Below are 13,550 nucleotides of genomic sequence, written 5' to 3'. Positions count from 1 at the left end.
AATGAAATAGATCTGTGCACACTCACTATAAGAGTACTATGATATATGCACAAGCAAAGATGCAGGGATCATGCAACAGTTTCATACCAGATTTCAAGATATTAAGTAGCAAGGAAACACAATGGAACTGAGGGCTGAGGTGAAGTACAGGCATAAGGCAAGGGAAGCAGAACATTCAAGATGTACCTATGTACACCAGTTCTTAAAACATGCAAACCATTTCCAGTAAGGCACTGGCTCATTTATTTCTGTCGAAGCAGAAGTCAATCTTAGGATGTGGTCTGTACATATCTGCAGATAAGACTGAGAGTGAAGTAAATTTGATTAAGGTCGGAGTCAACATTTCTACAAACTTACTGCAGAATAAACAAGCTAAGAAGAAAGGCATACTTCACAAAAGCTGAATTCAGTGTTATTAGTCCTTCATTCAGGTGCTTCATTTTTGCATTTTCAATTGCTTGCCTGTGATATAACTTATCTTTATCTTGGTCTTCCCCATCTGTTTTGCAAATAGCTATGTCGTAGGTCACTTACTGGCTATAAGTAAATATGACAAAATCATAATAAAATAGTATTAAGTAGAAGTCTAGAATAACAATCTGAGTACGACATCATTGCCCTAATGCGGACTATTCGGTACAACTGTCTTCTACACATATTAAGCCATATACAAGTCTTCATAGCAGAAAAAGCCATTATGTCATAAAGCAAGCAACACGTGGTTAGAAACTTCATTTTCAACACAGGAACATGGAAAGGGAGAAGTCCGTTTCCTTAAGTGCGGCAGGGTTTTAACAGAAACAAAGCAAAAATAATTATTGCTTCTCTCTTAAACTTGCTGGCCAAACTTGGAGAAAGTTGGTTAGGGAGTGAGGATAAGACGGAATTCTCTTAAAATGATAAAAACGAACTTCTACCTTAAGGAAGTCCTCATCATTAAATCCTAGCATCCCTACACCGGTAAGCTCAACAGAGGTACGGGATTTCAGCATTTTACTCAGAATTTTGTTTTTTTTCCTGATGCTCCGGTCCCTACTTCGTAACAAATTTCAAGGCTGCCTGGCGGGATACAGTTGCAGGCTGGCACCTGGCTTCATTAGATGAGTAAAAAACTCGAGAACATTTGGCAATAGAACTCTAAAGTTAGAGGTGGAGACTTTCATCCGTTAACTTCTAAAAGCATACTGGACAAGAGCAAGCTTTTACTTATTCCTCAGGACAAAAACCACCGAGACCAATTTCCTCCACAGAGGAGTCCCGCCTCCCACCCCCAGTCCCGTCACGACCCGGGGCCGCACGCCACTCCCACTTCACCAGCGCCCTGCTCCGAAAACCGTGCACACGCGCCCACCCGCTTCTCCTGGGCCTCTTACCGGCCCGGTCAGACTGCCCCGCGGGCGCTTTTCAGTCAGCGTAGCCTCGTCGCAAATGCCTGGCCTGCCCTGAGCTCCGAGGCCTCCGGGGCCGGCCCTCAGGCGACCAGGGCCGCCACCCCGCCAACTGCCTCTCTTGCAGGACACTCGCCCGGCCCCAACGTACCTACAGCAGCGCCGCGCCAACCGCCACTAACTCCACAATCATCTCCAACCGCAGCCGCCGCTAACAATGGTGGTCCAGCCGGGACCTGCCGGAGTAGGTCTTCCTACGCCCACCCCCGACTGACTCTGGACCAATGGCAGCGCGAATGTGCGGCACTTCAGCCAATCAGGCACAGCTAGCTAAGTAGGCGGAGCGAAGAGCCGCGAGAGGAAATAGAAGTTGGCTGAGGGGCGCCTGAGGTTCACCTCCTTGAGCGCTTCTTCCCGTTAGCCACCGGGGCTTTCCCGCCATGCAGCAGATGCTGGCGCCTGAGCTGGGCCTTTCTTTTGATTGACAGCGTGAAGATTTAGACTTTCGAAACTTATTACCAATAAAACCTTATTTACAAAACAACACCTCACCCTGATTGGTAGTTCCGATTTGATTTTTTTAAATAGTGTTTGAAAATATTTATCTCATTTACTTTTTTTGATGACTCCTTAAATTTTGCAACTCAGGAGCATTGTAGTTCTTTTTTTGATACCAAGTTTTGCTCTTGTTGCCCAGGCTGGAGTGCAGTGCCATGTTCTCTGCTCACTGCAACCTCCCCCTCCTGGGCTCAAGTGATTCTCCTGCCTCAGCCTCCCAAGTAGCTGGGACTACACGTACCTGCCATCACACACAGCTAATATCCTTAGTAGACACGAGGTTTCTCTGTTGGCCAGTCTGGCCTTGAACTCCTGACCTCAGGTGATTCACCCGAGTTGGAATACCGAAGTGCTGGGATTACAGGCATCATCCACGAGGCCCAGACACACCATAGTCTTGAGTTCACTAAATTGTTCCAGGAAGCTGCCAGCCTCAGCGGCTTCAGATTTCATGAGGCCCCATGCCTCAGGTGTCTGCCCACTTGGATGCCATGAACTCACTCAACAGGTGGTCCTTGAGTGCCTGCTGTGTGGAAAGTGTAGGAAATATAACTGCGGATTATGTCGATAACACCCTCTTTTACCTTATTTTGAGACAGAGTTTCACTCTTGTTGCCCAGGCTGGAGTGCAATGGCAAGATCTCAGCTCACTGCAACCTCCACCTCCTGGGTTTAATCACTTCTCCTGCCTCAGTCTCCCTAGTAGCTGGGATTATACGAACGTGCAATCACACCCAGCTTTTTTCTTTTTTTTTTCTTTTTTCTTTTTTTAATTTTTAGTAAAGACAGAGTTTCTCCATGTTGGTCAAGCTGGTCTTGAACTCTTGACCTCAGGTGATCCACCTGCCTTGGCCTCCCAAAGTGCTGGGATTACAGGCATGAGTCACCACACTTGTCATGAGTGTAGAGCTGCCTGCCTTGTCACTTCCAGCTACAAGAAAAATGAATGCTTTTTAAATTCTGAGTGATGAGAGTTCAGTGGAATTTTCTAGAAGCCTCTGGAAAACTGACGTGATATTGCTACAGATTGAATACAGAAGCAGATATGAGAATCTAACTACCAACATGGGCAACCAAGCGAGACCCCCACTTCTCCACAAAAATAAAAATAAAAAGTTAGCTGCATGAGGTAATGTGTGCCTGTCCTAGCTACACGAGAGGCTGAGAGGATGGGAGGATCACTTAAGCTCAGGAATTAGGCGCTGCAGTGAGCTGTGATGGCACCACCGAACTCAAGTCTGGGTGATAGAGTAAGGTATTGTCAAGAGAGAGGGAAGAGAGAGAGAGAGAGAGAGAGACTTACTGTATTAGCAAAAATGTAAAACAATCCTAATCTGCACATTTTTGTTGTTCTGGAACATGATTTTGAAAATAATTATAGGGTTGCTAAGAGAGATGGTGTGGAAGGGAGTGGGAGGTAGTAAGTTGCAGTCAGATAAGGAATTTGGAATTAATTGAGTCAACAGTGAGTAACTAGCCTTCAGGAATGCTATGTCCATTTAAGGTACTAGGATATCTTGTATTTCATTTTAACAATAGTAATATAATAGAACAGGTGCACACCTGTAATCTTAGCATTTTTGGGAGGCTGAGATGGACACAAAGCTTGAGTCCAGGAGTTGGAGACCAGTCTGGGCAATGTAGTGAGACTCTATCTCTACAAAAAAAAAATTGTAATAATTGATATTTACTGGACATTATGTTAATAAAGTTTATTGCTGGCCAGACGTGGTGGCTCATGCCTGTAATCCCAGCACTTTGGGACACTGAGGCTGGTGGATCACCTGAGGTCAGGAGTTTGAGACTAGTCTGGACAACATGGCCAAATCCCACCTTTACTAAAAATACAAATATTAGCCGGACGTGGTGGTGCACACCTGTAATCCCAGCTGCTTGGGACGCTGAAGCAGGAGAATTGCTTGAACCTGTGAGGCAGAGGTTGCAGTGAGCTGACATGGCGCCACTGCACTGCCTGGGTGACAGAGCAAGACTCTGTCTCAAAAAAATAAAAAAGTTCACTACATATGTATCTTCCACTTCTTTTCTTTCTTTTTTTCTCCACTCCACAATGGAGGTAAATACTTAACATCTATTTCTACATTTGAAGTTGGACCTATATTCGAAGACTTGCTGAGTCACTTATCAGCCACACGGTCTTGGACAAGTCAGGTCACCTTTCAGAATCACAGTGATGTTATCTCTAAAATGGCGAACCCAGGACGTGGAGGTTGCCATGAGCTGGATCACGTCATTGCCCTCCAGCCTGGACAGCAAGAGTGAAATTCCCTCTCAAAAATAAATAAAATAAAATGTAATAGCCACAACAGCAACAATAAATGATGTATTGAGTTCTAAATTGTCTCAGGCACTTCAGTGAGAACCCACCCATGTTATTTAAATCAATTCACATAATGGGCTACATGAAGTACTAAGAAGTCTCTCAGTTTGCTGTTTGACTTTTTAAAATAAATAATGCTTAACATAATAATAACAGATGCAGTTTCTTGTATGTTTCCTGATTTATAGTAGACACTTGAAGTATAGTAATTATTATTATTATTATTATTATTATTATTTTTGAGACAGAGTCTCGCTGTGTTGCCCAGGTTGGAATGCAGTGGTACGATGTTGGCTTACCACAACCTCCGACTCCTGGGTTCGAGCCATTCTCCTGCCTCAGCCTCCTGAACAGCTGGGATTATAATTTTTGTATTTTTAGTAGACATGGAGTTTCACCATGTTGGTCAGGCTGGTCTCGAACTCCTGACCTGGTGATTCACCCACCTCAGCCTCCCAAAGTGCTGGGATTACAGGTGTGAGCCACCGTGCCTGGTCAGTAACTATTATTATTAAAATTAATACATCTGAGAATATAAATGGTCTTGAGCAAATTCTTTAGATTTTTGTGTCAGAATGCTTTCTTGTTAGTTTTCTTCCAATGAGGATTGTGGTGGGCAGATTTTGTACTCCCACGATCTTTGTCTCCTAGTGTGCCTCTTATGGTTGTAAGTTACCTTACATGGCAAAAGGGCTTTACAAATATGATTAAGGTTATAATCAGCTGACTTAAGATGGAGTACTTAGCCTGGATTTTCCTGGTAAGTACAATGTAATCATGTGAAGCCCTAAAGGCAAAAGACAAGTCACATAGATGCAGCAGAAAGACAATTCATAGATTTTCAAAGCACAGGCACAACTCAACCCATGGCTCCTGGCTTGAAGGATGAGAGGGACCACAGGTAAGCCTTGAGAATGAAAGTAGTTCTGCCAACAACCTGAATGAACCCAGAAGCAGATTATTCTGCACAGCCTTAGCTGGCTGACAGCCTATTGAGACCCTAAGCAGTGTTCCCAGCTGAGTCCACTGTGCTTTGTGGGTAGTGTTTTAAACCATTATGTTTGTGGTAACTTTTTATGGCAGCAATAGAAAACAAAAGCAAGCATTCATTCCACACCCTTCTCAGCATCCCCTAAGGCAAGGAACTATATTTCCCAGGTGCCGTTGCCTCCTGTGTTCTGCATTCACCTATGTTTTGGCCAATGGAATGCACTTCCTGAAATTTGGAAAGTGGCAGAGACACAGGTTATTGTGGGTTTTTTCCTTAGGCTTTGGCTCTCTTTCCCACCAGTCCCTGTCTCAGTCATTTAAGGCAGCTGTGATAACAGTAGTTTTCTGAACTTTTCTCCCCTTCGGGGCAGCCTGGACCATAGAGGCAGCAACACAAAAATGTGAGGCCAGGCATGGTGGGTCACACCTGTAATTCCAGCACTTTGGGAGGTAGGTGGATCATCTGAGGTCAGGAGTTTGAGAGCAGTCTGACCAATATAATGAAGCCCCATCTCTACTAAAAATATAAAAGTTAGCTGGGCATGGTGGGGGACACCTGTAATCCCAGCTACTCAGGAGGCAGAGGCAGGAGAATCGCTCGTACTTGGGAGGCAGAGGTTGCAGTGAGCTGAGATTGCGTGATTGCACTCCAGCCTGGGTGACAAGTGCAAAACTCCGTCTCAAAAAAAAAAAGAAGAAGAAGAAAAGAAAACCAATGTGACAGTAGCTCCTCTAGCCCTGACAAAGCTCATGAGCATCTAATTCTCAGTACTAAATTGCATTATGTTTGAGAAATCTGGAGTGGTATCCTTTTTCCATGACTGAACCCTAATTAATAGACTTCTCCATGCCTGAGTTTCCTGACCTATGAAATGAAATTACTAACAATACATAACACACAGTAAAAATGTAACCACTTAGTATTATTGTATGAATTAAATTACATTGACTCAAATTATGTAAAGTGCTCAATAGGTACTTAACAAACAGTAAGTATTCAATAAACATTTGTTACTATTTTATTTTCTAAAGGGCTATTTGTGTGATTACTAAATTGGCACTACAAAATGCTAATTTATTCTACCTTTTCTCCAACCTACCATGAACATTCCTAGCTTAAAAACAAACATATAGCAGCCTGAGCAACATAGAGAGACCCTGTCTCTACAGTTTTTTTGTTTTTTTTTTTTTAAATTAGCCAAGTGTGGTGGTGTGTGCCTATATTCCTAGCTACTCAGGACCCTGAAGTGGGAAAATTGCTTCAGTCAGGAGTTCCAGGCTGCAGTAAGATATGATTATTTCACTGCACTCCAGCCTGGGTGCCAGAGCAAGACCAAAAATAAAAAAGTAAAAAATAAAAAATAAAAAAAAAGAAGAAGAAGAAGAGGAAGAAAAGAGAAAGGGCTTGATACCGTGGCTCATACCTGTAATCCCAGCAGTTTGGGAGGCCAAAGCAGGTAGATCACGAGGTCAGGAGTTTGAGACCAGCCTGGCCAACATGATGAAACCCCGTCTCTACTAAAAAAACAAAAAATTAGCCAGGTGAAGTGGCAGGTACCTGTAATCTCAGTTTCTTGGGAGGCTGAGGCAGGAGAATTTATTGAATTGGTGAGGTGGTGGTTGCAGTGAGCCAAGACCGTGCGATTACACTCCAGCTTGCACAACAGAGCAAGACGCTGTCTCAAAAAGAAAAGAAAACAAAAAAGAAAAAGAAAACACACGTAAATGTGAGGACTAAACTCTGATTTTTAAAAATCTTGCCCAAATTCCTGTTTAAGAGACTTGGGGAGTCATGCCCTACAAACCATAAATTCTCATCAGATGGGTTTTATTTAACACTATATATCATGATTTACTTTCCAAACTGACAAGAAAGTCAAAATATTTAGTCCCAAAACATGTTTTTATGCTGTATTTTGAAATGGTCCTGCAAAGCTGTCCCTTGTGGAGGAAAATGTGCATCTGAAAATAATCTCTATTAACATATCTAGGTCTTTTTCTTCCAGGCCCTCCCTATACTGAAGAGATTAAGTAAAAGCTTAGCACCCTTTAAAGGTCTGAATAGGAAACGTGTCATCTGTTGTCTCTAGGACAGCCACCATAAGACTTCAAAAGAACCTTGATCTCCACAGTCTTTTATCTTAACCCGAACATTTCCTGATCTCAGCTTTTTTTTTTTTTTCCTTTTGAGACAGACTTTTACTCTTGTTGCCCAGGCTGGAGTGCATGATCTTGGCTCACCGCAACCTCCACCTTCCAGGTTCTAAGCAATCATTGTAGGCCAGTCCTTCCATTGACAACTATGTCTAATCATCTTTCAAATCACTTCACCTTTACCTACAGCATAATGCTTATTATATTGTGTTGTCTCTTTTCTCATTTGCCTCTTCTTACTATTTATGAACATTTTGAGACTAGTGGCCCATCTTTCAGGTAATATGTAAAACAATCTGGATAAAGCACTTTAAAGAGTACCTGCCTGTAGGATATAATAAATTCCTCTTCGAAAGTTTTAGCCTGTAAATTGTTAAGTACAGTGAATTCTGAGATCCTCTGCAAAGAACCAATGTATCCATTATGTTCAGCTCCTCTATTCTTTGTTCTCCATTTTAAAGTTTAACTTCCTGGTTCTCTTGCCCCCTTACCCCTAGTTTTAGTAAACCTCTTTCCTGCCAGCTCTAATCAGTAGTTCACATCTGTTCCACGGGTCACCTGCTTTGACTGGAGTCACTTTTAGTTTCCTGTTCCGTAACCACCCTTCCCGTCAAACTCCTCACACCGCCACTCTGACTCATACCACTGCTTCCTTTAAAATAGCCAATTGGAATTAGCTTAGGCTGTGAAGTCCAACCCTAGCAAATAGGGGAATAACACAGCAGTAGGGGCTTCTTGTGTCAAGGATAATAACCCCTTCCCCCTCCCATGTTTGGGTGTATACTTGCCATTGCTCCACCCATGAGACATACCCTTCCATAGAAGTAAAAATTGCCTTGCTGACAAAATTTATATTTGAGTGCAATTTCCTTTGTGGCACTGAAAATTTACATATAACAATTTGGTGGCCTGTACGGGAACCCATTCTCCCTGTGGGGGGTGGGAATGGCGGTCTTCAGTCCTGTCTCATGAGGAGGCACGTCCTGCTGCCTCATTGCGGTGGCCTCAGGGGTAAGATATTGAGACCCACCAGTTGTAATGAATAAACCCAGACTCTCAGCAATGCAGAAAGAAACTGGCTAGCAACCTGGGAAAAAGGATCCTCACATACTATGGCAACCAAGTAACTCTGTGCACAGACCAATATAAAAAAATTTTACAAAAGTGACAGAGTATTTTCTTGGTGGTCAGGACCAAGGAAAGAAAAGCTGTGGGGGTGGTAAAGTACTCCTTGGTTGGAACATACCAAGGCAAGAAAAAGCCACGGGGCGGTGAAGTATTCCTTGGTCAGGGTGCCTTGGGGGTTAAAAAGAGTTGAGAAATTTTCCATAAGGGAAATTGAGCCTTACCCTAAAAGACAAAAGATTTTCAATAAGGGGAAACTGAGTCTTACCCCAAAAGATCAGAAATTTCCAACAAGGGAAATTGAATCTCACCACAAAACCATCAAGATGGGATATATTCCAGGTAAGGTGAGAGGTAAAAACCATAAAGATAGCAACAATAACATTCCTCCTGATGGACCCCTAGGCCTAATATTAAAATATTAGAAAGATAATGAAAAGACAGAAAATAAAAAGAAACAACAAATAATAAAGTATTGTTGTTTTATCTGGACTCAAAACCCAATCCTCAAAACCTCAATTTTCAGGTCAAAAATTTGGGTCAAATGAGGATTGGATCTGTTAGCTTTTTATAGAGTATGTTAATAATAAGAGTCCCATCTTTCAGGAAGAACTGAATTATGCCTTGTGCTGGGCCTGCTAGGCAACAAAGAGTATGAGGGGAACCATCCCTCTGCTAAGAAACTCCTGTTATTCAGGTAGAAGTCAATGAAAACACTTATAAAGGTGGCTCTGGCATACAGAGATGGGGGCAAAGAGGGAGTCAGAGAGAAAGAGAGAAAAAGAGAAACGCAGACAGACAGAGAGAGAGAGAGAAAGAGAGAAAGAGACAGAGAGGCAAAATGGGAGTCAGAGAGAGAGAGAGAAAGAGAGCATCAAAGAGAGAGAGAAAGGCAGAGAGAGAGCAAGAGAGAGAGAGAGGCAAAGAGAGAGGAGAGTCAAAGGAAGAGAGAGAGCGAGGAAGACAAACACAGAAAACCAGAGGCAAAGGAAGAGAAAGAGAACAAAACAAATGTTTCAAATTAAAAATAGCTCACTTCAAAAGAGAATGTTTCAAATGGGAAAAAGAACAAAAGTCATATGTAAAAACGAATCAGCTAATATTAAATTTCTGTTAATTCTAGGGGTGGAAACAAACCTATTAGAGAGATATTTAATGCTAAAATTTGGCTTAGGCCTGTATATTAATCAGGGAAAATTCCTCCCCTCCCTAAACATGCTCACCACCACAGACAAGGAACATATCCATCCCCAAGTATGGAAAAAATCAAAAAAAGGGGAATCGAGGAAATTATAGTTTCCTTCAATTCAAGTTAAATTAAAAATCCCTGGGAAAACAATAAAAAGAAAATAATACCCTATTCCTTTAAAAGCGAAGGTAAATTCCAAACCTATAATTAATGATTAAAGGTCTTCTCTGTGACAGGTTTCTTGAATCCTATATGTCTCTCTATAACACTCCAGTACTGCCTGTAAAGAAGCCACGTGGGTCATACTGGTTAGTGCAAGACCTTAGAGATATTGATCAGATAGCCAAACAGGCTACCGTTTCTTAGCTGTACAACTGGCCTGCTTTACAGCTAGGTAAAACCTAGGATACATGGAGTTAAATGGTAGAATAAGCCAGGCCTTATTTGCACTTCTGTATAGGTCCAAGGCTCTACATCTAGCACATAATTAAAATCCCAAACTAATGAGGTTTTCAACAAAAAGTAAAGTTTACCTAAAGTTAATAGTGTAACATGTGTTACCCTAACTTCCAATCTTGTGGCCTTAGGCAGTCTAGTCCACAGACATAAAGAAGGATTGCTTTGGAAAAAAACGATTATCATCTTTGAAAATAAAAAAGGAGGGGGTGGGCATGGTGGGAGGCCAAGGTGAGCAACTTGTGAAGTCAAGAGATTGAGACCATCCTGGCCAACATGGTGAAACCCCATCTCTACTAAAAATACAAAAATTATCTGGGTGTGGTGGCGTGCACCTGTAGTCCCAGCTACTTGGGAGGCTGAGGCAGGAGAATCGCTTGGACTGGAAAGGCAGAAGTTGCAGTGAGCCAAGATCATGCCACTGCACTCCGGTCTGGGTGACAGAGTGAGACTCTGTCTTAAAAAAAAGGGAGGGTGAATTTATGTAAAAATAATCTTATGTGGCAAATTTTTGCCCTAAAGTGAATTAACTCATTGTTTAAAGAAAGGGATGTTTACCACAAGTCAGAAAGTTGAGGCATGTCAAAGATTGTGAAAGTCACGAAAAAATGTTATAAAAGAGGATTTATGCAAGAAATGTTGTATAATTTAAAAGTAATTAGCCCTTCTAAATGTAAAACTATTGAAGAAACAGTTTATGTGCAAGGTGTGTAAGAAAAGTAAATTATACTTTTAGTAAAAGGATTATAAGGAGGCATAAGAATATAGATTTTTAACCTACATTAAAAGGTTAAAAATTTGTTTTGAAGGTTTAAGCAAGTTTTGAAATGTTAATTGTAAACAAAATTCTGTGTGTAAACATATTGGATAAAGTTAAAGAAGTATTATCCAATTTTTCTGTAAACTGGACATTAAAAGCACAATGGGTTTTTTTTTTTATAAAGCACTAACCTGTTATTTAACAAAAATTATAAAGGGTTAAAAAGAGTCTATAAAAATATTACCTTATGGTCAGACATTAAAATTGGATAAATATGTCTATAAAGTTTTATTAAAATTGAGTCTAACATTAATAGCACACTAATATAAAGGTGAAATATAGCTTATCTAGTATAAAATCATACAGGAAGCATTATCAAATATAAAATGGTATTTGGATTTGTTGGTCTAAAAACTAATAAAAACAGGTGCTAAAGAGGACTCAGAAGGAAAATGGATATTGCCAGACTAGAAACAAATGTTATCCAAACCTCTTATGAGGAAAATCTTGTTCCAACTGCATCAAGGAACCCACTGGGGACCCCAGACCACGTGTGATGCAGTTCTCAGAGTTTACGGGTGTATAGGAATTTATATCCTGGCCAAACGAGTTACAGATAGTTGCTTAGTATGTAAGAAAACTAATAAACAAGCTATTAAAAGATTACCCCTTGGGGGAAGAAACCCAGGCTTAAGACCATTCCAAAACATCCAAGTTGATTACACAGAAATGCCTCCGATATGTCATCTAAAATATTTACTAGTGATAGTAGATCATCTCACTCACTGGGTCAAAGCTATCCCCTTTTCAAATGCAACAGCCAATAATGTAGTCAAGTCTCTAACTGAAAATATAGTACCCAGGTTTAGACTAATAGAAAATCTTGACTCAGACAATGGAACTCATTTCATCTCATACATCATTAAAAAACTATCCCAAACATTAGACATTAGATGAAAATATCATACTTTCTGGCACCCAACCTCATCAGGGAGAGAAGAAAGAATGAATCAGACGTTAAAGAACCACTTAACCAAATTGGTTCTGGAGGCTCAGTTACCATGGACTAAGTGCCTCCCTACTGCCCTGCTGAGAACCTGAACTGCCCCATGGAAAGATATTGGTCTTTCTTCTTATGAAATGCCCTACGGATTGCCTTATTTACACTCCACTGCTGACATTCCTATCTTAGAAACAAAAGGTCAATTTCTTAAAAATTATATACTTGGTCTTTTACTTTATCTTCTCTTAAAACTAAAGGTCTCTTAGCACAGGCAGCACCCCTGAAGTTCCCAGTGCATCAACATCAACCTGAGGATCACCTCCTCATCAAAAGCTAGAACTACGAAAAGCTCAAGCCAGCCTGGGAAAGACCTTACTTAGTCTTCCTAACTCCTGAACCTGTAGTCCAGAGAGCAGCGAGAGGATGGACCCATCACACCCGAGTCAAGAAGGCACTGCCCCCTCCAGAGTCATGGGCCATAGTCCCAGGGGGAAACCCTACCAAATTAAAGCTAAGAAAAGTTTAATCCTCCTTCATTTACTTTATTATTCCTTCTTTCCTTGTTCTACTGCTGGCTTCTAATCATTAACAGTACCAATGCAACCCAGTGCAATGCTCTATTCTTACCTCTATCTCTACTAATCATGAGCCTACTTTAGGTTACTTCTATATCATAGAAGCTAACTTGGCTGGCACAGACCTCATAGGGTCTTTAAAAATGCATTTTATTAATCCTTCATCCTCTTTGCCCCCTCCCCTCTCTTTTCCCTTTGTACATTCTTCTAATCAAATTGTCATCCCTTCCATACCCAATGATAGAAGCAAAGTAGATGTTGAAGAAGTAAATGATTTAAAACAAACTTTAGCAATAAAGAGAGGATATCAAGATGCAAATGCCTCATTAAAATGGATCAAATATTCTGTCCACATGTTAAACAAAAGTAAGTATGCTTGTGCACACAGCAGGCCAGAGGCCCAGATTGTCACCTTTCCACTAGGATGGTCCTCCAGTAGACTAGGCATGGGCTGTATGGTAGCTCTTTTTCAGGATTCCACAGCCTGGGGTAACAAGACATGCCAAGCTCTCTCTCTCTGCTATATCCCAAAGTTCAACACACTACAAGTCAGCCCCCGAGGGCCATCCAGCTTCTGTCTCCTGAAACTAAGTTCACTTCGTGCCTCTCATGACAAGGAGGAAACTTAGCATTCCTTGGACCCAAAGGGATTCAGTGAGCTTAAGACTTTTCAAGAACTTACCAATTAGTCAACCATTTTTCATTGTTGAGCAGATGTATGGTGATATTGTGGTGGACCTTTACTGGACACTCTGCCAAGCAACTGGAGCGGCACTTGTGCTCCAGTCCAATTGGCTACTCCTTTCCCCTGACATTTCATCAACCAGAGAGAGGAAAAACACAACATCATAAAGCAAGAGAAGCCCCTTATAGGTCTTTTGATTCTCATGTTTATTTAGATGCAGTTGGAGTCTCACAAGGAGTACCAGATAAATTTAAATCTCAAGATCAAATAGCTACAGAATTTGAGTCAATATTTTGGTAGGTGACAATCAATAAGGACATAGATTGGAT

General features: G+C 41.4%; 1 protein-coding gene across 1 annotated transcript in view; it reads right to left on the bottom strand.

The window, feature by feature from the left end:
• ATF7IP2 (activating transcription factor 7 interacting protein 2) overlaps positions 1-1,734 on the bottom strand; it is a 79,532-nt gene extending 77,798 nt beyond the window's left edge. Inside the window, exon 1 of the mRNA XM_032258088.1 lies at positions 1,540-1,734. The gene's annotated coding sequence lies outside the window, so the exon portion shown is untranslated. The remainder of the gene's footprint in view (positions 1-1,539) is intronic.
• Between the last annotated feature and the right edge of the window lie 11,816 nt (positions 1,735-13,550).

The sequence above is a fragment of the Sapajus apella genome, unplaced genomic scaffold (genome assembly GCF_009761245.1).
Source record: "Sapajus apella isolate SASKATOON/1434 unplaced genomic scaffold, GSC_monkey_1.0 scaffold99, whole genome shotgun sequence".
In the NCBI taxonomy this organism is placed as follows: domain Eukaryota; kingdom Metazoa; phylum Chordata; class Mammalia; order Primates; family Cebidae; genus Sapajus; species Sapajus apella.
The sequence above is the reverse complement of the archived record's forward strand: the minus strand, read 5'-3'. Positions and strand labels throughout refer to the sequence as shown.